Consider the following 26,944-nt stretch of genomic DNA (forward strand, 5'->3'; position numbering starts at 1 on the left):
CCCTGGTCCAGGAAGCTCCCACATGCAACTGATCTGGACACCACAACTAGTGGGCCCCACTCTCTAGAGCCCACGCTTCGCAACAAGAGAAGCCCACACACCATAACTAGAGCGTGGCCCCTGCTGTCTGCCAACTGGAGAAAGCCCGCATGCAGCAATGAAGACCCAGCGCAGAGAGAAAGGAAGAGGCAGAGGGAGATTCAACAGAAGAGGAGGACTCATAGAGACACACAGGGAGAAGGGGATGTGAAGACCAAGGCAGAGACTGGAGTGATGGCTACAACCCAGGAACGCCAAGGATAACTGGAATCAGAATCTAGGTGAGAGGCATGAAACCCAGCCTCCCTCAGAGCTTCCAGAAGGAATGAGCTCTATCGACACCTTGATTTCAGACTTTTGGTCTCCACATCTGTGACAGAATATATGTCTGTTGTTTTAATCACCTAGTTTGAGGTAATTTATTGTGGCAGCCCCAGGAAATTAATACAACAGGGAAGGGAGTCAGGGAAGCAGGTTGGGGGTTTCAGGAGTCCTGGGAAATGTCACTCATCTTTGTGTAACAGGGGTCACAAAACCTGTGGTAGTAGCACTTTCCCGGGAGGGTATCTGAGGGGGACAAGGCAACTCCTGGGTTCTGAGGATGTCAAATCCGCAGGATGGAGGAGCCATGAATACAAGGCCCCACCCAGCTCACCCCACCCTGCTCGCTCATCAGGCATGGCTCCCACCAGCAGGGCTCATCACCTGTTAAAGATTCTCTATCCAGAGCTGTGGTCCTGTCCACCCACCTAAGGTCCCTCCACACTTGACCTTCTTTATCCACGAGCTCCCCCAAAGTGACAAGCACCCTTCTTCTCCAGCAAATTTCTCAGAGCTCATTTGCATAGAGACGTAGAGTAGTTCAGGGGGAAGGACGCTAGCTTTGGCGTCAAACAGATCTGACTTTTAATCCTAGGATGATTTGGGGTAGCTAGTGATTAGGCCTCTCTGAGCCTCAGTTTTCTCATCTGTAAAATGGGGTAACGAGGACAATTGGAAATAACACTGGTAGGGGACGTCCCTGGTGGTCCAGTGGTTAAGAATCCACCTTCCAATGCAGGGGAAACAGGTATGATCCCTGGTCGGAGAGCTAAGATCCCACATGCCCCAGGGCAGCTAAGCTCAAGTGCCACAACTAAAGAAGCCCGTGTGCCCCAACGAAAGAGCCCACAGGATGAAACAAAGACCTCCCACATGCTGCAACTAAGACCCAAGGCAGCCAAATAAATAAGAAACAGCACAGATAAAACACCTGGTCTATGATGTGCTACACAACAGGAGCACAATAAACGCGAGCAATTATCATCATTATTTACATGAACAACAAAGTTTTTCTGGAACACTGGCCTGAGCCTACCCTGTCCTCACTGCTGGGGTGGGACATTAAGAGATCCGCAACAGTGGGGCTGTCCTCCAGGGCTCTCACTCAGCAGAGAGTTGCTGAGTACCTGCTGTGGTCCCTCTTCTTACTCACTTCCATATCCCTTGCTTGCCAGTCACTAGCCATGATCTCAACCCTCTATGTGCCCCCCACAGGCACGCAATTCATATTTGTTTTGTATATAAGGAACACATGGTATTGAGTGAGTCACCCAACCTCTTGAAATGTCAATTTTCTCATCTAATGGGGCTCACAGCACCTCCCACCCTGCTGCCTCACAGGCAATTGTAAAAACCAAATAGAAACAGCAGCCACAGAAGACCACAGAGGCATAGCCCATACAAAGCCCCAAATTGCACCTCAAAGGCTGTCCCATCTTCTGCGAAGTGGGCTCTGCTGGGCCCAGGACAGTCTTGGGATGCTCAAATCTCCCTGTGCCCAGAGAGCCTGCATTTCAGCAGCATGGCAGGTCTGCATTGTAAACTGGGTGCAAACCTCCCTGCCTTTCCTGCTCTGGAGTCAGAAAACCTGGGCTTAACTTCTGATGCTGCCTCTTCCTAGATGTGTGACCAGGTCACTTAACCTCTCTGAGCCTCTTTTTTCTCTTCTGTAAAATGGGGTTAATTGCCCCTGCCTATCTAGAAATGTAGCCACAAGAATCGAATGAGATAATGTATGTGAATGTGCTTCACAAACTGTAAGTTCAGTTCAGTTCAGTTCAGTTGCTCAGTCGTGTCTGACTCTTTGTGACCCCATGAATCGCAGCATGCCAGGCCTACCTGTCCATCACCAACTCCTGGAGTTCACTCAAACTCATGTCCATCGAGTTGGTGATGCCATCCAGCCATCTCATCCTCTGTCGTCCCCTTCTCTTCCTGCCCCTAATCCCTCCCAGCATCAGAGTCTTTTCCAATGAGTCAACTCTTCGCGTGAAGTGGCCAAAGTACTGGAGTTTCAGCTTTAGCATCATTCCTTCCAAAGAAATCCCAGGGCTGATCTCCTTTAGGATGGACTGGTTGGATCTCCTTGCAGTCCAAGGGACTCTCAAGAGTCTTCTCCAACACCACACTTCAAAAGCATCGATTCTTCAGCACTCAGCTTTCTTCACAGTCCAATTCTCACATCCATACATGACCACTGGAAAAAACATAGCCTTGACTAGACAGACCTTTGTTGGCAAAGTAATGTCTCTGGTTTTGAATATGCTATCTAGGTTGGTCATAACTTTTCTTCCAAGGAGTAAGCATCTTTTAATTTCATGGCCGCAATCACCATCTGCAGTGATTTTGGAGCCCCCAAAAATAAAAGTCTGACACTGTTTCCACTGTTTCCCCATCTATTTCCTATGAAGTGATGGCACCGGATGCCATGATCTTAGTTTTCTGAATGTTGAGCTTTAAGTCAACTTTTTCACTCTCCTCTTTCACTTTCATCAAGAGGCTTTTTAGTTCCTCTTCACATAAACTGTAAAGTACTATACAAATGAAGGTGATTATTACATTTATCACTTTATGTCAAAAAACAGATACTGGACTTTCCAGGTGGTCCAGTAGTTAAGAATCCTCTTGCCAATGCAGACACAGGTTTAATCCCTGGTTCAGGAAGATTCACATGCCACAAGGCGGTTAAGCCTGTTAGCCACAACCACTGAGCCGGCGCTCCAGAGCCCATGGGCCACAACTACTGAAGACCCTGTACCTACAGCACATTCTCCGCAGCAAGAGAAACCACCACACTAAGAAGTCTGTGCACCGCAGCTAGAGAGTAGCCCCCGGTCACCACAGCTAGAGAAAGCTCACATGCAGACACAAAGACACAGCGTGGTGCCCCCAAAACAAACAGAACAAAAAACAGACACATTGGTGTGAGCCTCAGAGGAGCCCAGACTCTCGAGCTGGGAGAATACAGATGCCTCTGCTCCTTTCAGTTTTGGTAACTTTGAAGCCTTCTCCATCAAATTGAAAAATCCTATATGGCTTTGCCAGGAAACCAAATATATTCTAGCCACAACTCTGGAGAACCACAAAATAAGTCATTCTATTATGGGTGCTGCTGGGCTTCAATCAACTCAGTTGCTTGGGCCAAAAACACAGTTTTTTAAAAACACCACATACCACCACAATTCAGCCCCTCCCCAAAAAAACACATATACTTTATCCTAAGAAAATAAAATAAGTGGTGTGAGTGTGTGTGGACTCACTCTGTTGTGCCCGAATCTGCGACTCCATGAACTGTAGCCCACCCTCTAGCCATGGGGTTTTCCAGACAAGGATACTGGATTGGTTGCCATTTCCTCCTCCAAGAGATCTTCACCAGGGATCAAACTCACGTCTCCTGTGCCTCCCGTGTGGCAGGAGGATTCTTTACCACTAAGCCACCCGAAAAGCCCAAAATAAGTGGAAACCAATTTTAACCAATGAACTCCAACTCTGAGGGATTCACTGTCGGAAGGCAGGCCTTCCCGGGTAAAGGCAGTGGGCAAAACACTCTCCAATTAGTTTGAAGGCAGAGAGATTTCCAGGGGAGGCGGGTGAGGAAGCGAGGCTTCTGGCCAGTCCCAAGGACTCTGAGGACCACCTCTCTGGGTCCAAAAGCTGATTGCTCAGATTCAGAAAGCCAGCTACAAAGTCAAACCCCCATGGTACTCCTCTACTGGTTGTTTTAATCAGGGACAAAGTAGGCCTACAGTCCAGTTTCTCCTCCCCGAGAGGTTCTGATACTGCAGCCCCCAACTCTAACTGTCTCCCCCAACAAATGACCTCTGCCATCACACAAGCAATGATGAAGATGAAGGGACCATTGGACTGGTCAGGAGGACCCTCAAAGGAGGCTCAACTGCCCCATGGTTCCTGTGGCCCCAGTGCCCTCACTGGGTCACCCCAGGGCGAGGAGGGCAGATGCACCCACATGTGGGGACAGGGCTGATACATCAGGATCCTCATGCAGTTATTAGGTAGGTTCAGAAGCGCTGGGGAAGCACAAGCTGGAATCAAGATGGCGGGGGGAGATATCAATAACCTCAGATATGCAGACGATACCACCCTTGTGGCAGAAAGTGAAGAGGAACTAAAGAGCCTCTTGATGAAAGTGAAAGAGGAGAGTGAAAAAGTTGGCTTAAAGCTCAAAGTTCAGAAAACGAAGATCATGGCATCTGGTCCCATCACTTCATGGGGAATAGATGGGAAAACAGTGGAAACAGTGTCAGACTTTATTTTTGGGGGGCTCCAAAATCAGTGCAGATTGTGACTGCAGCCATGAAATTAAAAGACGCTTACTCCTTGGAAGGAAAGTTATGACCAACCTAGATAGCATATTCAAAAGCAGAAACATTACTTTGCCAACAAAGGTCTGTCTAGTCAAGGCTATGGTTTTTCCACTGGTCATGTATGGATGTGAGAGTTGGACTGTGAAGAAAGCTGAGTGCCGAAGAATTGATGCTTTTGAACTGTGGTGCTGAAGACTCTTGAGAGTCCCTTGGACTGCAAGGAGATCCAACCAGTCCATCCTAAAGGAGATCAGTCCTGGGTGTTCATTGGAAGGACTGATGCTAAAGCTGAAATTCCAATACTTTGGCCACCTCATGCGAAGAGTTGACTCATTGGAAAAGACCCTGATGCTGAGAGGGATCGCGGGAAGGAGGAGAAGGGGACGGCAGAGGATGAGATGGCTGGATGGCATCACCGACTCGATGGACATGAGTTTGAGTGAACTCCGGGAGCTGGTGATGGGCAGGGCGGCCTGCGTGCTGTGATTCATAGGGTCACAAAGAGTCGGACACGACTGAGCGACTGAACTGAACTGACTGAGTCACTCAGTCTTGCTCAGTCTTGTCTGACTCTTGCAGCCCCATGAACTGTAGCCCACCAGGCTACTCTGTCCGTGGGCTTTCCCAGGCAAGAATACTGGAGTGGGTTGCCATTTCCTTCTCCAGGGGATCTTCCTGACCCAGGGATCAAACCCAGGTCTCCGGCATTGCAGGCACTCTTTACTAACTGAGCCATGAGGGAAGCTCCATGTGGTTACTGGCCGATGCTCTCCACTTGGGGTTGCCTCCTCCTCCAAAGACCCTCTGCTCCGGATGGAGACTGCATGCACCCTGCTGTTAGCTCAGGCTCTCTCTGCAGATGTCTGCTCTCCACCGTAAAACCCTAAACTGCTTGAGAGGCAGCCTGGCAGGGTGGGACAAGCACATGCTTCACAGCCAGGCAGATGTGGGTTTGAAAACAGTCTGCTGGGCTCTGAAGTTTTTGTTTTTTTGTTTTTTAATAATTTTATTTATTTATTTACTTTTGGCTGCACTGGGTCTCTGTTGCTGCACGGGGGCCTTCTCCAGTTGCAGCAAGTGGAGGGAGGCTACTCTCTGGTTGTGGTGTGTGGGCTTCTCATTGCAGTGTCTTCTCTTATTGCAGAGCACGGCTTCTAGGGCACACAGGCTTCAGTAGTTGCGGCACATGGGCTCAGTAGTTGTGGCTCATGGACTTAGTTGCCTCATAGCATGTAGAATCTTCCCAGACCGGGGTTCAAACCTATGTTCCCTGCATTGGCAGGCGGGTTCTTCATCACCGGACCACCAGGGAAGTCTGCTCTGAAGTTGTGGGTATCACCTCTCACCTCCCTGCTTTCCTCATCCCTAAAAGGTAGCTAATGCGTATCACACAAAGTTTTGTAAGGATTAGTAATAACATGCAGACGGTTCCTGGGGTACAGTTGGTGCTTCAGATCAGATCAGATCAGTCGCTCAGTCGTGTCCGACTCTTTGCGACCCCATGAATCACAGCACGCCAGGCCTCTCTGTCCATCACCAACTCCCGGAGTTCACTCAGACTCATGTCCGTCGAGTCAGTGATGCCATCCAGCCATCTCATCCTCTGTCGTCCCCTTCTCCTCTTGCCCCCAGTCCCTCCCAGCATCAGAGTCTTTTCCAATGAGTCAACTCTTTGCATGAGGTGGCCAAAGTACTGGAGTTTCAGCTTTAGCATCATTCCTTCCAAAGAAATCCCAGGGCTGATCTTCTTCAGAATGGACTGGTTGGATCTCCTTGCAGTCCAAGGGACTCTCAAGAGTCTTCTCCAATACCACAGTTCCAAAGCATCAATTCTTCGGCGCTCAGCCTTCTTCACAGTCCAACTCTCACATCCATACGTGACCAATGGAAAAACCATAGCCTTGACTAGACAGACCTTTGTTGGCAAAGTAATGTTTCTGCTTTTGAATATGCTATCTAGGTTGGTCATAACTTTCCTTCCAAGGAGTAAGCGTCTTTTAATTTCATGGCTGCAGTCACCATCTGCAGTGATTTTGGAGCCCAGAAAAATAAAGTCTGACACTGTTTCCACTGTTTCCCATCAGTGATAATTATTATCATAATGGCACTCCCACCTGTGCCCTCCAAATTCTAAGGCCTGGGCCCTCCTCCATACCTAGCTTCTGTGACCTTACCAGAACCACTGGAACCACTTATGAGACTGCCCTATTCTCAGACCTGCCCAGATCTGGGCCAAGGCAGGCCTGGTCACTGCAGAGTACAGGGCTGGCAAACAGAAGGCGCTCAAAGCAGTAAGTGTTTGTTGACACAGAAAAAAAAATCCTGCTCTCTCAAGTGACTGGAATTTTTTCCCACCACATTCCACTTTCATGGGTACAATCAATAAGTAAACACACTTAGATCAGGGTTTATTCTGAAGATAAACTTCTCTCATATGGACTTCTCTCGTTTTTTGACAGCCACGTTACCATACAACACCCAGCGGGCAAAACACAAAGACCTGAGGTACTTAGACAATTCTGAAAGTGACTCCTGACTCTGCAAAGAAGGGCATTTTATTCCTAAGACACTGTCTTTTTCTGATTACAAAAGCAATGTGATCATTTGGACAGTGTGAAAAACAGAAAAAAAAAACCACACACATACCCCCAAAAATCAAATTATTGGCAATTTTACCATCTCTAGAGAACATCATGGTGCCTGTTTTGATGTATTTCCTTCCAGTCTTTTTTCTGTATGCTTCAAGAATGTATGAATCCATTCATTAAAAAATGAACCATGAGTAAGCAGCTGTGAATCAGCCATGAAACCTCCCTCCTCCTGTTGTCGGCTCTCCCCACCCCTAAACAACTTATTTGTCAGTGATACACCCACACATTGTGTAAATGCATCTTGTCTTATCAGTGCCTGTTGAACTTCTACCCTTGGAGTGAGTTAACACAGTCTTCTCTGCTTTCCATTTTTGTGCCACAGAGTCAATATTTACTAGCTGTGTTGCTAAAACAGGCCCTGGGCATGGCCTCAATGCCACGCGTCCCTGTCTAATCTCTGCAGCAGCAGCCTCAGTGGCACCACAGGCTTTACTGTGTCCCGGGCCATGGCACTTGGTGAGTGACTCCTTCCCTGTTGAGCATGTGGCCTCTGACCCAGCAAGGATGCTTCACTTAATCATAAAGTCACAGGAGGCTAGTGCTGGAAGGCACTTAAACATTAGAGATGGGGAAACTGAGATGCCCTGGGGAGGGAAAGGATTTGCCTAATCACTTACAGCTTCAGAAGCAAACCCGGGATGCCTTCACTCCTATACCAGCTCTCTGCACGGTCTCATCAAATGCATCAACGTGGAGAAAGAACTGCAGGGGCAGTGGGGGACAGAACGCATTTCATCAGGACCGGAAACTGGGCCAGAGCTGCTCTAAGATGGTCTGTTTCACAGAGGAGTCTTCCCAGGACCGACCTGGTCTTTTACAATGATGATTCAGGTGATCCCATGGCATCAATCCTCTTGCCATTTGCTGGAATTCATTCATTCATTCATGTGTTCATATGACAACATTTTATGGTGCCCAGTCTTGGGAAAGTATTACTTGTTTCACCAAAGCAGTTTCATTGGCCCATATTTTCTCAAAGGATCTCTTAGCAGTAATCAAGAGACACACTAAACAACGTCAGGTCCTACTGTATAGCACAGGGAACTATATTCAGTACCTTGCCTTATAATAAATCATGAAGATTGTCCAACAGAATGGAATTCTCCAGGCAAGAATACTGGAATGGGTAGTCATTCCTTTCTCCAGGGGATCTTTCCGATCCAGAGATAACACCCGGGTCTCCTGCATTGCAGGCAGATTCTTTACTGTCTGAACCACCAGGGATTCTATGGACAGAGGAGCCTGACGGGCTATAGTCCATGGCACTGCAAAGGGTCAGATACAGTTGAGTGACTTTCACTTTCAATAAACCATAATGGAAAAAAAATATATATATATATATATATATATAGGGGGGGTGAGGCGGGCTTCCCTGGTGGCTCACTTGGTAAAGAACCCGCCTGCAATGCAGGGGACTGCCTACAATACTGGATATCCAGGTTTGATCCCTGGGTTGAGAACTCAGAGAAGAAAATGGCAACCCACTCAGTATTCTTGCCTAGAAAATCCCATGCACAGAGGAGCCTGGCGGGCTACAGTCCACAGGGTTGCAAAGAGCTGGACACAACTAAGTGACTAAACCACTACCACATGTGTGTGTGTACAACTGAATCACTTTGCTGTACAGAAAAGCTAACACAACATTATAAATCAACTAGACTTTAAAAATAAAGAGTGAGACTCATCAGGTAGCCTCAAGGAAGTCTGAGGCTTAAAAGAAATTATCTATAGGAAGGAAATGTAGGAGAATTATGGTTTGGGGGTAGATCGCTGATAGCAGGCCTCTGAAGGAAGTCCCTGTTCTTAAGAACACCTCAGACACTAACAGGAAGAAGTCAAAAGCAAAAGTGTGATATCAAATGCCTGGAGTGTTTCTGTGGAGTAGCAGAAAGAGAAAGTACTGGGAGCAAGGAGATCTGTATTCACATTCCACTTGCACCACCCAAATGCTGCATGGCCCAGAGAGGGTAAGCAGCTCGTCCAAAGTCAAACAGCAAAGTGGTGGCTAAAGTGGGGCTTGAATCAAGTCCTTTGCTTTAAGTCCATGGCTGATGGCCATGGGTGATGTCATGGGTGAATCTTTGCATTTCTCTCATTCTCAGTCCCGAGAAAGAAAGAACCACAACTTGGAACTTCCACAGCAGCTCCTCAGTTGAGATCGGTCGCTGTCCCCAAGGGGAAGCTCTGGCATCTTCTCTCTCTGGGCCTAGATACCCTGCTGGGGTTCGCAAGACCAGGCTCAGACACTTCCTGGAGAAGCAGGAGCAGGACGGAGGCCACAAGCTAACACCAGTGCAGGAGGAAGCTGTAATGTGCAGCGACTCCAGCACACGAGAGGGGAGAACAAACGAGCTTTCTGTACAGCTGCTGGGATGTCAAACAGCTCTGCACACTTGCCCTGTTCCCCCGCCCCGCGCCCTCCAGGCAAGAAAACAAAGAAGGTCGTGTGAACAGGGCTGTGATGAAAATAATGCCGCTGCATTTCTACCTTCTTCTGGGCTTGGAAACACAAACTCAAACCCTCGAGAGCTCAGTGCTGGCTGAGCATAGTCTATGGTTACACCAGCCCCTGTGTTTGCTGAGTGCCTGCTATGGATCCAGCTCTAGGCTAGAGGTGGTGGGAACACTAAGAAGGATAAACCTTGACCTCTGTTTAAACGCGGCTCTCAGCCTGGCTCAGAATACAGAATGAACCTCCAGGAAACCTTCTACTTCAGAACAATTATGTATGGGGCAGTAACGGACTGAGTCAGCGACACCCTTCAGTTTCATCTTTCGACCACTTATCCCTGAACCTGTATCAGACAACCACAGGCAAGAGGTGGCTTAGACACTGGCCTTGAAGCTCTTACCTTGCAAGGAGGAAACTAAGATGGCGACAAAAACGGAAACTAAGCACATTAGAGAGATACACCATCTCCCCTCAGTGTGACCAATGCCAATGACTAGTAAAACTTTAATGGTCAGCTTAGACTTCTGTCCATCCCCTGCTTGCTACTCTGGGCTTGCCCACTGCTTCCCTATCAGAACCCGTCATCCAGTTTCTGGGGGACCCACCTCCACAAACACAACTTTCATTTTCCTGTCTATTTGAGGTGGCTCAAGTCCGCACTCACTGCTCAGCCTATTCAAATCCCACCCATTCTTCACTAAGCTCCCACCTCCCAAAATCTTTCCTGGCTGTTCCAGCCCACAGAAGCAGCCACGTTCCAAATCAGTATCATGTGGATTGTCTGCGAGTTCTTTTCACTGCGCTATGTTCTGACAGCTCTTGACTTCCTGCCAAGGAAGATATTCTCATGGGCTGTTTTGTTTGTTTGTGTGCCTCCACAACCTCTCTATAAGTTCCTAGAAAGCATAAACTATATCTTTGCACTCACTCCCCCTCCACCCTTCCTTATGTCCATCAAAGCATCTTCTACCCAATCGATGTTTTGATGGGTATTTCCTAGAAATATGGCATTTTCAAGTTGAGGAGGGGTGGAAATGGGACTAGGGGCTAGAGAAGAAGAGATATTTGATTAATGTCACAAAATAAAACCAGAATAGAGACCCTGGGAACCAGGTGAAACTAGAACTCATTCGAACATTTATTGGGCACCTACTATGTGCCTATCACTGGGTAAGACACTACGAGATGAAACAGAATGACTTCCAGAGCCTATGACCAGAAAGCTCCCTGGACTGCAAGTGGCCTTAGGGCAGCTGTTTGTTAAGGGGTGGTGCCAAAGAGGATAGAAGCACACTCACAGGCAAATAATGGCAACTAGAGAATCCATAACATACTGTAGGAATGTAGGACAAGAGCACCCAACCTTGCCTGCTGTCCACAGGCCTGCAGCTGTCAGGATAGGCTACTGGAAGGAAGCAGAACTTGGGAATGGGTAGAAGTGGAGCAGGGCTCCATATGTGGGTGAGACACAGATGACACAGGGAAGGCATGCCAAAAGGTGGTCACTGCAACAGAAAGTGAACCTAGAAGCCAGAAAGGAGTTAGCTTGTGGAACCACTGCATCTTCCATTCCCTGCTCAACCTACATTAAGCCTTAGACAGGGGCCCTTTAATTGGCTTTCAGCTGATATATCACTGGTTCAGGCAGACAGAGCTTTTTACCCAGCCATCTCCATAGCTTACTGTTTCTCAAGTACCATTCTGAAAGAAATGATCTTTTATTTTCTTCAAACTTTAAACTTTTTATTTTGTATTGGGATAAAGCCAATTAATGGGCTTCCCTGGTGGTTCAGCTGGTAAAGAATCTGCCTGCAATGCAGGAGACCTGGGTTTGATCTCTAGGTTAGGAAGATCCCCTGGAGAAGGGAACGGCTACCCACTCCAGTATTCTGGCCTGGAAAATTCCATGGACTGTATAGTCCATGGGGTCCCAAGAGTTGGACATGACTGAGCAACTTTAGCTTTCACTTTTCACATAGCCAATTAACAATGTTGTGATAGTTTCAGGCGAACAGTGAAGGGACTCAGCCATCCATATACACGTATCCATTCTTCCCCAAACCCCTCTTCCATCCAGGCTGCCACATAACATTGAGCAGAGTTCCCTACGCTATACAGTAGGTCCTTGTGTGTTATCCATTTTGAATATAGTCACATGTACATGACCTTCCCAAACTCCCTAACTATACCTTTCCCTCCAGCAACCATAAATTGGAAGACAGAGTCTTAACCACTAACTGCCAAGGAAGTCCCCCAAGAAACAAATTTTTGACTATGCATTGGAGGGGGGTGATTCAGCTCTCCTGGAGATGGTCCAGCCACAGGCCCTCCTGGAGGGTAACAGCACAGAGAACCAGGAGCACTGGGGCTGGAGGGGAGGGTGGAGCCAAACCGGCTTAGCCAGGGCCCCAACATGCTTCCTGACCAGCAGGGAGCTGAAATCTCAGAGACATGTGTGGACCCCAGGAAGGCTCTTATATCAGGGCTCAGCTGAGACATCAGAAAGAATTTCATAATCGCAAACTCTAGAAACACTGCTGACTTAGCTGAGTCCAAAGGTGTGTTCTACAATCTCTTTACAAAATCTTTTCAAGATTGCTACCTAGACCTGTGTTTACAAAGCCCTGTGCACACACAGCCTTACTTCCACTCCAACTGGCCTCCCCGCTCTCAAGAGGAGGAGCTGGGTCTTTGTGCCTCTGTTTCCTTTTCTGTAAAATGGGGACAGTGACCTGCCTACCTGCCCACCTACCCCAACGTGGAGGCTCATGATCAAATGACGTAACAGAGGAGAAGCTGCCTGACCCAGCTCCCCACTATGAGCTCTTCAAAACAATGGCCCACTGGGCTTCAAGCATCATCCTGCCCATATCTGCAACCATTTGCTGGGTACTTCCCACATGTCAGGATACGCCCCTTATATCTGTGCCAGGGAACAGGAAACGTGTCATTTTGAAAGCTGCTCAGAACTGTTATCCTAGTAAGAAAGACAAAAGGCTGCATCATGGGGAAGGGGGTTGGTCAGAGATGGCTTTTTATATAGGAAGAACTTTAAAGGGTCTTTGATTCTAGAAAAGAGATGCCCAAGGCCCTTTCAGGGAGAGGTTGTAATAAGAATCTAAACTTCCTACATGTGAAAGAATAGGGGGTCTCTTAAGGGGTAAGTATAAGGGCAGTAGCAGATTTGGGATTAAGGTCCTGGAAGACCCCAGCATCGTGGCAGAGGTCAGGAGTCAGAGGAGCAGAGGTGTCCGCTACCCCTCTTTTAAGGTGTTTCCTTTTCTGTGCAGAAATGCCTCTCACTACCCCCACACCTTCCATGAAACTCAGTTTACCCGGCAACCAGTCTCAGGGACAAGGCAGGCCCTTGGAAACCGACCTGAGTCCATGCCTGAGACAGGGTCACAGAGGAAGTGCTGGTTTGTCTTGAAGGAGGAAGGGGTCCGTGAGTCCAAGGTCCTGAGGCATCAAAGAGGGTGTGAGCACTCCTTGGAGAGACCCAGAAATGCTGAGTCAGGAACAGGATTTCCTGTTGCCCTGGAATGGAATGCTCATTATTCTTATTTGAACAGTAAAAGAGAGGATCCCAGGAGGCTGGAAAACAGCCCCGTGAAACAGGGACCATCTCAGGACAAAGAAACGGAGCCCAGCAGAGTGAAGCTGCCCGAGGTCACAGCAGCAGAGCCAGGCTTGCACCTGGGCCTGGGGGCTAGGGCTCATCAGCCTCCTGCTCCTAGCCCATCCTCCTACTGGGGCCCTCCGCTGCCTCTCAGCCATGCTTCTTGCCCCTGCCCTGCTCCAAAAGACCAGTAGGAGTGACTTCCCTGGTGGTCCAGTGGCTAAGACTCCATACTCCCAAAGCACAGGGCCCGGGTTCGATCCCTGATCAGGAAATTAGATCCCACAGGCTGCATGCCACAACTAAGACCCAGAGCAGCCAAATAAATAAAAATAAATAAATAAATAATGGGTAGGAGCAATTCAATGGCACCCCACTCCTGTAGTCTTGCCTGGAAAATCCCATGGACCGAGGAGCCTGGTAGGCTGAAGTCCATGGGGTTGCTAAGAGTCGGACATGACTGGCGACTTCACTTTCACTTTTCACTTTCATGCATTGGAGAAGGAAATGGCAACCCACTCAGTGTTCTTGCCTGGAGAATCCCAGGGACGGGGGAGCCTGGTGGGCTGCCGTCTATGGGGTCACACAGAGTCGGACATGACTGAAGCGACTCAGCAGCAGCAGCAGCAGCAGGAGCAATTCATCCTAGAACCAGACTGCAGACCCTCAGCAGTCAAGTTCTCCTTTTTAGCTGGTGGGCCCTGAGCCCAGGGTGACCAATGAACCTCGCTTCCAGGAGGGGAGGATAATTCATCACCCTCTGGGCCCTGTGGCCAGGCCACCAGGGGCCAGCACATCAGGATTCAAGAATATGGTTTTGAGGCTTAGATGCGGGCAGCAGGAGATGGGGTTGGGCAGGGAAGCAGGGCCAGCCATGGACATGGATGAAACAATGACCACTGGGCTCTCAGCAGATTCCACTGAAAACCAGCAAAAGCACTAAACAACAGTACCACCTCCTCCCCTGTTCTCTGGAGGGGACCCGAGGGTCACAGGCAAAAAGAAAACCCGAGGCAACTTGGTGCCTCACAGAGAGCACTGGACCAGAAGTCAGAAGTCATGGGTTTGAATCCCAGCTCTGACGCTTCCCTCAGCAGATTAGTTAGGTTCTCCAAGCTTCAGTTTCCTCATCTGCAAAATGGGAGAAACACCTGCCACCCTGTAGGGCTGCAAGAGGATTAAATTAGGTAATGGCCGTGACCAGAGCAGGACCTGCTCTAGAGAAGATGCACAGTCCCCAGTGCCCAGAGCTCTCTTCCCTTCTTCCACCCCAGCACTTCCCGCGGGACAAGACAGGACAGGACTCCGGGACGTGGACAGTGGTTCTGAAACTGGGCTTCTGGGAGGCTCCTCTCAGGCTGTTGGACAGAGGGCAGGGAAGGAAGGCAGGCGGACCTCTGTTCTCTTCTCCCTCCTCTCCAGTAACCGCACCTTCACTTTGATGTGTTTCTAGTCTGTCCTCTAACCCAGAAGAAGCCACTTTTTTAAAGTTTTGCTGCTTAAATAGTAAACGACTCTGGAGTAGGTCAGGAGCAGACATACTTTTCCCACACGGGGCCTGACTATAAATATTTTAGGCTTTGAGGGCCAGGAATGAAAATCAAGGATATTATATAACAAAGGAGAAAATGAAATTTCCATAAAATTTAAATTGATGAAGCTCAAAATATGGTAAGAATTGAGTTTATACAATTTTATTTTGTTTTCTGAAATAGGTCTTCCAATGGGAAGAATGAAAATTGGTGGGGGGCGAGGGGGTGACATTTTGTTTAATTGGGGCCCAATGTTAGCGTCCAACCAACAAATTTATTGGAACTGCTCATCTGTAAAACTCATTCTTAGCTCCAGGGCCACTCAAAATAGGTGGCAAACTGGATTTGGCTGTAGGGCTGTCCTAGCCATTCACCCCCTGGACTGCACAAGGTAGGAGCCCTCGCAGGGTACAGCTGGGCTCTAAGGCCTGTTGAAGACTGCGCTGGGGGCTGGAGGAATCTCCACGAGAGAGACTGTCAAGGCTGCTGCATCTTCTCTGTGGGAGGCCCTCACATGACTTCTCACCTGCACTGCCAGAGCCCTGGCGCTTTACTGAGCTGATGGTTACCTGAGGCCCTAACTCCTACCCCTGGCCTCGGCTCTTACCCCTCAACTTGATCTCCCCAGCAATGGAGAGTACAGGGAAACCAAACTCTCTCCTTTGCCCTCATAACACACCTCTCCCCAAGCACTGCCTCTCCCAACAGCATCTCTCAGAAAGCTTTCTTACAGAACCATTGCAGCCGGCTTCTAAAAGTAGAGACAGGGACTTCCCCGGTGGTCCAGCAGCTAAGACTTCATGCTCCCAAGGCAGGGGGCCCAGGTTTGGTCCCTGCTCAGGGAACTTGATCCCACATGGTGCAACTAAAAGATTCCACATGCTGCAACTAAGACATGGCACAGCTAGTTAGCTAGCTAGCTAAACAAGTAAGTAAATAAATAAATAAATGTAGAGACAAAGAAGAGGAACACTTTGCTGGAGTTCTGGGGCTCCCCAAAGACCTTGAATCCCCTCTACTTCTGGGAGAAGGAAGGCAACACCATCAGCCTCCAGGGGAGACCTCTGTCTCTGGCCCTGATGGGACCTATTTTCATCACTTATAAAAGAGGAATGATTACATTTGCCTTGCCCACCTTGTGTTGCTATCAGAACATCAAATTATCTATGAAAATAAAATAGAAACACCATGAAAAAAGTTAAAGTAGCAAAGAGAACAAGATCTGGCATGAAGGGAAAAGCACAGAAGACTTCAACCACTTTAAATTCTTCCACAGTGAAAACACTAAGTATCTTCACAAAACTCTTAAGCTACCGAAAATACCCGAAACTGTGAAAGAGTATTGGCAAAGCCAGAAGGAAATATGCTGGTGACCTAGTAAACAGGTTCAGTATTTCTAGTTTTAACTACTATCAATCAGCCACAACCTTTGACCTGGTATTCTACCCCTGGGAATAGGCTTGGCAAAAATAATGCAGAGAGAGGAAATTCAACAAATACACTCATAGAAACACTTATTTTTAGTTGTGAAAAACAACAGGGTGAGTTAAGTAAATGGGGGATGTTTATATAGCAGAGTAATATGATGTTAGTGAAAATATGTGGACTGTATCTATTTTTTCTAAAGAGCCAGTATTCTTCAAAATTATCTTGTCATAAAAGTCAAAGCAAAGCTGAAGAACTGTTCCAGATTAAAGGATGCTAAAGTGATATGACAAGGAGATGCGATACATGATTGTCACTGGATCTTATTCCACAGAGAGAAAAACTGCTCTAAATGGGAAAATTGACAAAATTGGAACAAGGATGATAGTTTAGACAAAAACATTATATTGGAGTGAAATGTTCTGAACTTGAAAGCTGTACTATGGTTATGAAAGAGCAGGCCCGTGTCCTTTGGAGACGCATAATGAAGAATAAAAGATAAAGAGGTATAATGTCCGTACTCAATTCTCAAATAGCTCAGAAACAACAGGCGGGTAGGTAGACAGACAAAAAGAAAGAAGGGAAGAAGGAAAGAAGGCAGGAAGGAAGGAGAACGAGGGGAGAGGAACAGGACAAGGAGTAGAGAGTGGGGGGAGAAAGGAGAGAGCAAGAGAGGAGGTGAGAAAATGTTAAAGACTGGTATGTGTTTAAAGGATATATGGGAGTTCTGTTATCCTGAAAATGTTTCTATCAAAGTTGAAATAATTTCAAAACAAAGAAATTTTTAGGCTATATGGACTCTGGATACATGGAAAGGTATCCATAAATCTACGTGGAGTCAAAAAACAACCCAACACAAGATGTACATTCTGACGATAAATAAGCAGAAAGGAAAGCACATCCCGTAGATAGAGGTATATGATGGTTTCAGTTATCTCCACACAGAACCTCCCTCCAGCTCTTACAGCTTTCCCATGCAGACCAGCTCAGTGAGCGCACTCCCTCCGTGTGCTAGCTGCTGAGTGAAGCCCGAGCGATGCAGCCACTTTGTTTGAGTGGCTTTGTGCTTTGTTTGCCTGACAATGACTGATAAAGGCACCTCCCTCTCTCCTCCAGGGCTTCTGTCATCCAGGGCCCCTGCAGTTGCCTGTCCTCCTGGCAGCCACAGCCTTTCATCCCTCTCCACGTGCCTTCCTGCCCAAGCCTGGACCTGCTGCCTCTCAGTCTTTGGCAGAGCCCTGACCTCGAGGTGGTTATGCATCATCTCCAGAATGAGACCATGCAAAGCTGCCCCACCTAGGGTGACGGCTTCCTCCGCTGAACACTTGGCACAAGGTTGGGGTCCCTCTATTAGCTCATAGCCTGTTCCAACCTTTCATTTTGCTTTTTAATTTTGTAAATATTTATTTATTTGGCTGCACCAGGTCATAGTTATGGCATGTGGAATCTTTGGGCTTCCAGGTGGCTAAGCTGTAAAGAACCTGTCTGCAATGTAGGAGACGCATGAGATGCAGTTTCAATCCCTGGGTTGGGAAGATCCCCTTGAAGAGACGATGGCAACCCACTCTAGTTGGCAACCCATTCTTGCCTGGAGAATCCCATGGACAGAGGAGCCTGGTGGGCTACTGTCCATAGGGTCACACAGAGTCAGGCATGACTGAAGTGACCGAACACGCATGCACGCCCATGGGATCTTTAGTTGCAACATGTGGAATCTTTCAGTTGCAGCACATGGGATCTAGTTTCCTGATGAGGGATTGAATCTGAGCCCCCTGCATTGGGAGTGTGGAGTCTTAGCCACTGGACCACCAGGTAAGTCCCCATTTCATTAGCTTTTGAGGAAAGTATCCCTGTGTCCCTTCATCTCTTACGGTGCATGGCCTGAGCCCTAAGTCTCCACCACCCATCACAGTGCCCTGCACACAGTGGATATCTGGGGAGAATCTGTGGACTATGACAATGACCTATAGTACAGATGTGCACGTACTCATCCACACACATTCACTCATCTTTTGGAAACCACTGGCTTGTTATGGCCCAAAAGATTTTCTTGCCACTAACACCAAGCTGAGAGTTTCCTAGGCCCAGCACAGCACGCTCAGTGTGAGCAGTAAGAAAGTTTTTTGGCATGAGTGACCAGTTGCCACTGTAAAAGTTCTCTGAGCCTCAGTTTTCACATCTGTAAAGTGGGAGTGTGATCCAGTTCATATTGTTCTGGAAGATGAGAAGTACTTGGCACAGAAACTGACATGAGGGCATTAGACTCTTAACTTAGGTTAGTCTCTTTCACTTTCCTAGCAGCAGGAAACCTAAGCATGTGTGTGATCAGAGGCACCAGAACCCCATGCCAGGACTTTAGACAGGGCTCTGGCCAGAGACATTTCTGGCTTTTATTTCTGAATTTCTCTGAGATTTGCTGTGCTGCATGAAGTGGAATTTTCCACTTGGCTTCTCCTTGATAAAGTAGGTCGCCTGTATTTCTTGAGCCAATTACCTAACATTTTGGAGGCTGAATTTCTTCATTTGTTAAATGGGAATAGGAACTACCTTACGAGGTGCTATAAGGGTTAAATACAACAATGTGTATCCACTACTATGTATAACATAGATAAACAACAAGGTCCTTCTGCATAGCACAGGGAGCTAGATTCAATACCTTATAATAACCTAAAATGGAAAGGACCTGAAAAAGAATATATATATGGCAAAGAGTCGGACACGACCGCACAAATATGCAAAGCATGGCATATATATTTTATGCTGTAGCACAGTACTTTCTGATTCTATGAATTTGACTTTTATAGATATCTCGTATAAGTAGAATCAAACAGTATTTGAGACACCATCTGATCTTGACCTTGAAGGAAAAGTTTAATTTTCCCTCCAAGAGTGAGGAAAGACCGAGAGCAGAGAGAAGTCACAGAAGATGTGGGAACTTCTGGCCTCTGCATGGTACGGTCGGGGCGCTCAGAATAGGAGAGCAGATATGGCCCTGCCTTCAGAGCTGACAGCTCAGTACAAACACACGACAGACAGGCCTAATCTTCTCTCTGGGACCCCAGGGCCTGAGCGCGGCTCTGGCTGCCCTTGGTCTCTGCAACCCACCCCCAGGAGCTTAGCACTTGGGGGAATGTTAACTCTGGGCCTCAAGCAGACACAAAAGAGGAGAGGATGTGTGGGCGTGAGAAATAGCCAGGGACAGATTAGACGGTAAGACTCAGAAATAAAAATAGTTACTGGTTAAGGCTGCTAATCTTGTATGGGCTTAAACTGGTCTCCTTAAATGTTTTATTGTTTTAAAAAAAAAAGCTTTCACCCAAAATAAATCTCATAGATCTATATACACTGTTATAAAAAGATACTCAGTGTATTTCATTAAGTGAGAAAGGCAAGTTGTAGATTGTTCTGGTCGTATGACTGCATCCGGGTCAACATACACTTGCTTTAAAGTTTGGAAAGACAACAGAAGACAATTACCATCAAAGTCTACCTGTGGATGTGAGACTTGGAGGGAGGGCAGATGGAGGTTTACTCTAACTTTTCACAACTTTATGATATATGCCATGCATTACTTCTACAATAAATTTTTTTAATTTAAAAAGATATAATAGGGACTTCCCCGGGGGTCCAATGGTTAAGACTTCACCTTTCAATGAGTGGGGTGAAGTTTCGATCCCTGGTCAGGGAAGTAAGATCCCACAGGCGTTGTGGCCAAAAAACCAAAACATAACATAGAAACAGCATTGTAACAAATTCAATAAGGATTTTTAAAAACAGAACACATTAAGAAAAAAAATCTTTTGTTGAAAAAAAAAAAAGACGAAATAATAAAAGCCCCTTTGCCTCCAAGGTCATCTTGGAAACCCTTTTCCCAAAGACAGAGACAGGTAAATACAAATACCTATTATTTTTTTTTTTTTCTATATAGTTTTATGGCTAGGCTGAGCTTGAGAACCCAGCCTGGGTACACCTGAGCTCTATGTATTTCCTAGAGGTTTTTCTTTCTCTCCTAAAAGAAGATGTTCTAGCTAAGATGCATGTGGGGTGGGTGATCTTAACCATAGAGGATCTCATCAGGAGACTCAAGTCCGGCAAGCAGCTTTCCCTGCTCATCTTAGGGAATTCCTCAGCCTGTTTACAAAGGATGAGGCTTCAGAGGAGTGGCTCCTTGTGTAGCCCAAAGTTCCTATCCCTATAAAAGGGGACCCTGCAGGTTAAGTGCCCAGCACCATGCCTGGCACACATGAGCCTCCTGTAAATATCAGGGCTCTGGCCATTCTCTTCACCAGGGGAGCCAGGGAGGGGATGATGGGATGAGTGGAGTACTGGGGAGGTAGGCTCCCTGAGAGAGGTGAGGGCTATAGATAAAAGTTGAATTTATTTACATATAGAGAGGTTTTCCTCTGTTTTGTTTAACTAGCACAGTGGAACTGAAAATCTTCTCTAAGTTTCACCTCCTCCATTGCTGGCTCTGTGACTTTGGACAAATCACCTCCCCCCTCTGGGTCTCACTTTCCTTGTTTATAAAATGGAGATCTGCACTAAATTCTTGTTGAGATTCAGTTCAACAGTAACATTTTATGATTTTATGTTCATGCAATAATATTGGGTTGGCCAAAAAAGTTCATTTGGGTTTTTCTGTAACATCTTACAAAGAACCCAAAAGAACTTTTTGGCCAACTCAGTGCAATAAAGCAAGAAAAGTAATATAGCATAGGAAAGAAGAAACCATTGACCATTTTATGCTGCTTACATTAAATTACTTTGTACCCTTAGACACACAGTAGTCATCACTGGCCCTATCCACCAGCGCCCTTTCCCAGGGAGCATCAATCCTTCCCAAATACTTTCCCTTCTGACTCTGCTACCTGTCCCCAAGGTCAAACAAAAAAGACTATCCCACAAAATAATGCCCCCCCTTCCCAAAAGCATTCAAATTAAAGAAAAGATCAGTTTGTTTTGTGGGTCCTTATAGTGTGGTGGCCAGAGCTCTAGAGGAGTCAGATCATCAGTCCCCACCCTTGTCTATCACCCGCTTACCATGTGACCTTGGACAAGCCACTTCCCCTCTCTAGTCTTAGCCTCATCTATCAGACCAGGGTTAGATGGGTTTCTCTTTATGAGCCCAGCTCCACCCAACAGTGGCTACCCAGGCTGGGAGAGGCCGGAAACTGCAGGCCAGCATTTCTCCAACTGCTCCCAGAAACAGCCAGCCACCTCCAGCATCCCCAGTAGGCTGGTGCCAGAATGTGAGCCAGAAAATCAAGTGAGGTGTGCAGGGCCAGGCGGGCCCCAGCCGTGCCCAGGACTCTCAGGCCAGGGCACGCTGTCCAGATCCAAAGCTGGATTCTGCAGCTTTTCTCACAGATGTTCTCTTATTTTTAAGATAAGGGCATACCTCTGCCTAGTCTTAGGAACTTTGCCAGGATGGGAGTGGGATAAGGGGAGCCGAGCTTTTGATCTGGTCAAGCCAAACTTGCCAGAATCCCAGTTCCTTTTCCTCAGAAAGGAACAGAATTGGTTTCATTGGCTGTGGGAAGCAGAAATACAATGACCTGGGGATGAGTCAAACAATAACAGCAATAATCATCCTTCTTATTTGCCCAACAGTTTATGTCTTTATCACAGTGGATCCTCACCTGCATGTGTGAAGTAGGTGATATAGATGCTATCACCTCAGGTTACAGATGAGGGGGATTGAGTTCCAGACTGGGTACCAGAGTGCTATGGGTCTCGTGGCTGATACACACCCAGACTAACCTTCCAAAGGCATTAGAATCATGTACTTCAGGAGCCAGAAGAGGGCAGGGAGTAAAGTCAAAGATTCCTTGTTAAAACATGGCTTCAGTTCAGATACATATACATACAGGAAAATGTACATATACAAGTATGGCCTAACCTGTATGCATGAAATGAACACATCAGTGAAACAGGCACCTGGATCAAGAAACACAACAATATCCTCCCCACAGAAGTCCCTCTCATGCCCCCTTTCAGCCACTAGTCCCTCACTATTAGAATCACTAATAGAATCACTATTCTGATTTCTAGCATCAAGGATTCATTCTGCCTGTCTTGAACTTGACACCAATGGGATGATATAGTATGACTCTTCTGAGTCTGCCTTCCGTCATTCAACATGATGTTTTTGAGCTCCACCTGTCATTACAGGTAAAAAACGAAAAGTAATTCTCACTCATTTTCATTTTTGCACAGTATGGACTTAATGAGGAGCTAACCCTGAATATTCACTGGAAGGACTGATGCTGAAGCTGAAGCTCCAGTTTTTGGTCATCTGATGCAAATGGATGACTCATTGGAAAAGTCCCTGATGCTGGGAAAGATTGAGGGCAGAGGGAGATGAGGGCATCAGAGGATGAAATGACTGGACGGCATCACTGATGCAATGGACATGAACGTGGGCAAACTCCGGGAGATGGTGAGGGACAGGGAGGCCTGGCATGCTACAGTCCATGGGGCTGCAAAGAGTCAGACACAACTGACCAACTGAACCACAACAAAAATCAGTGAAACAGCCCTGAGTCTAGGTAAGGGTAGAGAGCCAAAGAAGGTTTACACACTGCTCCTCCCAAATGTAAGAACAAGCCCTACTGCTATTCCTCCTGGGAGACCCCCACTGTCCTCCCAGGGGGTCCGGAGGTGGGAGATGGGGTCTTGACACCCTAACTTAAAGGCAGTTTAAGTTCAAAAGCAGAGGCTCTGCTAGGTGCTCACTCAACACCTAGTACCAGCTCTGTGTGGAGCCCTGCAGGCTCAGCATCCCATTTCATCCCTACAATCATGAGGTGGCTACTGTTACTATTTCTATCTTATGGGTAAATAAAACAAAAACCAAGAAACTCAGAGTCAGAGAGGTCAAGTAAGTTGTCCTAAGGTTGCACAGCTAGGAAGCACACAAACCTCAACCTGTCTGTGTTGGCAGGAAGCTTGCACACTAGCCTCTAATTGTATATCCAGCCTCAGCTAGCACTGCCTGTCCCCAGCTCATGTTCCATGGCCACACAGGCCTCCGGCCAGCAACTCAGGGCCCAGGCTCTCCCCACCTCTGGGCCTGAGTCCAGGCTGCTTTCCCTGCCTGCACACTTGTCCTCTGCCACCTCCTTGGAGCAGCCTCCCCTGACCACCCAGGCCCAACTGTACTCCCCACTCAATGTGTCCCACACCCTCCTCTCATAGCCCACCATGCACTCTGGAGTGATGTGTCCTTTTGCAACCCCTCCATCATGTGTTCAATGTCTTCCTCCACCAACTGAACACAAGCCACTAGGGGACAGGAAAGTCTATTTTGTCACTGTGTCAGACAATGCCTGGCACACAGTGAGCCCACGCAGGAGAGGGGAAGAAAGACAGACAGGGCTACCCCCTCTGAAGGCAGCTCTAGTTCCAGCCTGTTTATGGCCCCAGGCAAGACCCTTCCTCTCTCTGAGCCTCCATTTCCTCAATGGTCAGATGAGGGGCTTGGAAGAAAAACCTCTACAGGCCTTCCATCTCACCTGGCCTCTAGACCACAAATCCTAGGACAGCAAGCCATGAAAAATGCCTTAGGCCTCTGCTCTCTTTCACTCGCCCTGTGTCCAGCTGGCATCTAAGGAAAGTTTCAGGTTGTGTGTGGGGTAGGGGGCAGTGGTCCTCCAAGGTTCCCCAGGCCGTGAGGTACATGTGGCCTTCATACCCTGTTGTAGGTAGAGGACCCAGAAACATGAGGTCTCTTCCCGTTCTAATATCTCTGATGTACCGAGTCAGGGAGAGACAGAACTAAGAAGGAATGATAGATGAATTCCACAGGAAACTGCTGCTACTTCCTTCTTCAGAGCCCAACACCAACAACCCATCCCGACTTCTCAGTTTCAGCCCACCTGAGATAATCCCACAACACTGCCCTTGTTGTGCCCACAGCCATGGCCAGGCTGGAGCTCCAGGGGCAAAGACTCCCTGTGTCATGCTCATCTCTGTAGCTGGAGCACTTAGCACAGACACCTACACACAGGATGTGGCCAACACAAGGCCGTCAAATCAAAAGCCACTATAGAGGAGTCTCCCCTAGTAGTCCAGTGGTTTAAGTCTTTGCACTTCCAATGTAGGGGTATGAAAAGTTATGATAAACCTAGACAGCTTAATATGCAGAGACATCATATTAAAATGTCTGCATATTAAAAAGCAGAGACATCACTTTGCCAACAAACATCTGTATAGCCAAAGCTATGGCTTTTCCAGTAGTCATGTATGGATATGAGAGTTGGATCATAAAGAAAGCTGCGTACTGAAGAACTGACACTTTCAAATAGTGGTGTTGGAGAAGACTCTTGAGAGTCGCTTGGACTGCAAGGAGATCAAACCAGTCAATCCTAAAGGAAATCAATTCTGAATATTCACTGGAAGGGCTGATGCTGAGGCTGAAGCTCCAATACTTGGGCCACCTGATGTGAAGAGCCAACTGACTGGAAAAGACACTGATTCTGGCTTAAGACTGAAGATAGAAGGAGAAGGGGGTTGACAGAGGCTGAGATGGTTGGATGGCATCACTGACTCAATGGACATGAATTTGAACAGCTCTGGGAGATGGTGAAGGACAGGGAAGCCTGCTGTGCTGCAGCCCATAGGGTTACAGAGTCGGACACAACTGGGCAACTGAACAACAAGGTGACTTCCCTCGTGGTCCAGTGGTTAAGTGTTTCAGTTTCCAACATAGGGGGTGAGGGTTCAATCCCTGGTCAGGGAACTAAGATCCCACATGCCTTGTGGCACGTCCAAAAGTTTTGAAAATTAAATTTAAGAAGCCACTGGTAGGGCTTGCCAGGGTTTGTTGCTGAGGGGCCACTTTCTCCCTGACATCACAAGTCAGGAGAAGCACCCAAGTCAAAGAGAACCTTGCTTCCCACTCAGAGGCAGAGTCCAGGTGACCGCCCTTCAGCCTCCCCCCAGCCCTTCCCAGGTTCTGGACTGCCAGGGGCAGCGGCTCAGACAGAATGCTGAGGAATCTCCCCTTCGGGGGTCTCTGTAGATACTTGCTCCCTGACCTAGCCAGTCAGCCAGGACAAGCACTTCCTGAACCTGAAGTAAGTGCACTTTCTTTTTTCTTTTTTGGCCCTGCCACGTGTCTTGCAGGATCTTAGTTCTTAGTTCCCCTATCAGGAACTGAACCCAGGCCCGACAGTGAAAGTTCCAAGTCCTAACCACTGGACCACCAGGGAACTCCCATAACTGCACTTTCCATTCTTCCCTAAGGCTCCTCTGACTTTGAAGCTTTTTCTAGTTTTTCTTCAAAAATAAAAGTACCCAGTGACCCAGTTTCTAGTTATCCATCTTAACGAAACAATCAAAAAAAGGATCAGAAATTTCTGCTAAGAGATGTTCATTGCAGCTTTAGTAATGAAAATTTTTTTAAATGGAAACTGCATATTTTTAAAAGTAGGGGAAAAGGCTGAATAATTGAGGCATGAATGTACAAGGAAATGTAAAATTGCATTAAGATATTTAATGACATGAGCAAACCTGTATAATACATTAAGATGTAATATTCAAAGCTGGAGTGGACTTCCCTGGTGGCCCAGGGGTTAAGACTGTGCTTCCGCTGCAGGGGGCGTGGGTTTGATCAATGGTTGGGGAACTAAGATCTCAAAAGCAACACGGTATGGCCAAATTTTTTAAAAAACTGTGGTAAAACACTAACAAATTCAATATGATCCTAATGCTTAAAATAAAAGGAAGTAAATATATACATATATTTGCAAACAATAAAGAAAGAAAGATAAAAGGAAGTAAAAGATGAGTCCTGACACAAGAGCTCTTGAAAGGGAAAGGCTCCTGTTCCCACCGCAGATACAGTGAAGGCCCTGAACCCCCAGGTTTTTACTCTGCTGGGTGTGTGGAGGGACGGGGCTGGGTACACTGTGAACACATGTGAGTGTGCAAGAACCATGTGCATCAGAGAGCATAACAGGTGTGCAGGTGCGGACTGGACTGGCCAGACCTTGGCCATATCCCTTGCTGGCTGAGCAACTTAGAGCAACTTTCTTAAACTCTTTAGAACACAGTTTCTTCACGAAAAACAAGAATAAAGACTATTCCCATTTCATGAATTGTTAAGAGACCCAAACTCCAGGACTGGTATTCTGTAATCATTAAAACACCACCCGAATACTAGCTTTGTTATAAATGAGAGACAAGGAAAGAGCTTCAGAAAGTCTTCATTTCTCTCCAGACGGTAACTACTTTCAGATCTGAGCTTATCCCTGTCCGTTTTGTGGATTTAGCAAACCTGAAAATGCAGCCAATAACTCAGATCTGAGGAAGCTTCACGACCAGGTTTGCATGGCTTGTCACTCCATGCAAAGCTTTTTTCAGGAAGATGATTTCACCTGCCATTCAGGCTCTGAATTGACAGAACAAAACCCTGAAAGCCGTGGAGAATCCCAAGTGGGTTTCAGAAAAGAACCAATGGGTCAGGTCTCAGGCCAGAGCCTGGGGAGGGCTTTGGGAACAAAGTAACAGATAAAACAAGAGTCATTTAGATTTGCCATAACCGTCAGTTGGGTTATACTGAAAACATGGAACTCAAC

General features: G+C 47.2%; 1 protein-coding gene across 5 annotated transcripts in view; it reads right to left on the reverse strand.

The window, feature by feature from the left end:
- DAPK2 (death associated protein kinase 2) overlaps nt 1–26,944 on the reverse strand; it is a 142,610-nt gene that overhangs the window by 105,499 nt on the left and 10,167 nt on the right. The window lies entirely within an intron of this gene.

The sequence above is a fragment of the Bos mutus genome, chromosome 10, assembly GCF_027580195.1.
Source record: "Bos mutus isolate GX-2022 chromosome 10, NWIPB_WYAK_1.1, whole genome shotgun sequence".
Taxonomy (NCBI): Eukaryota; Metazoa; Chordata; class Mammalia; order Artiodactyla; family Bovidae; genus Bos; species Bos mutus.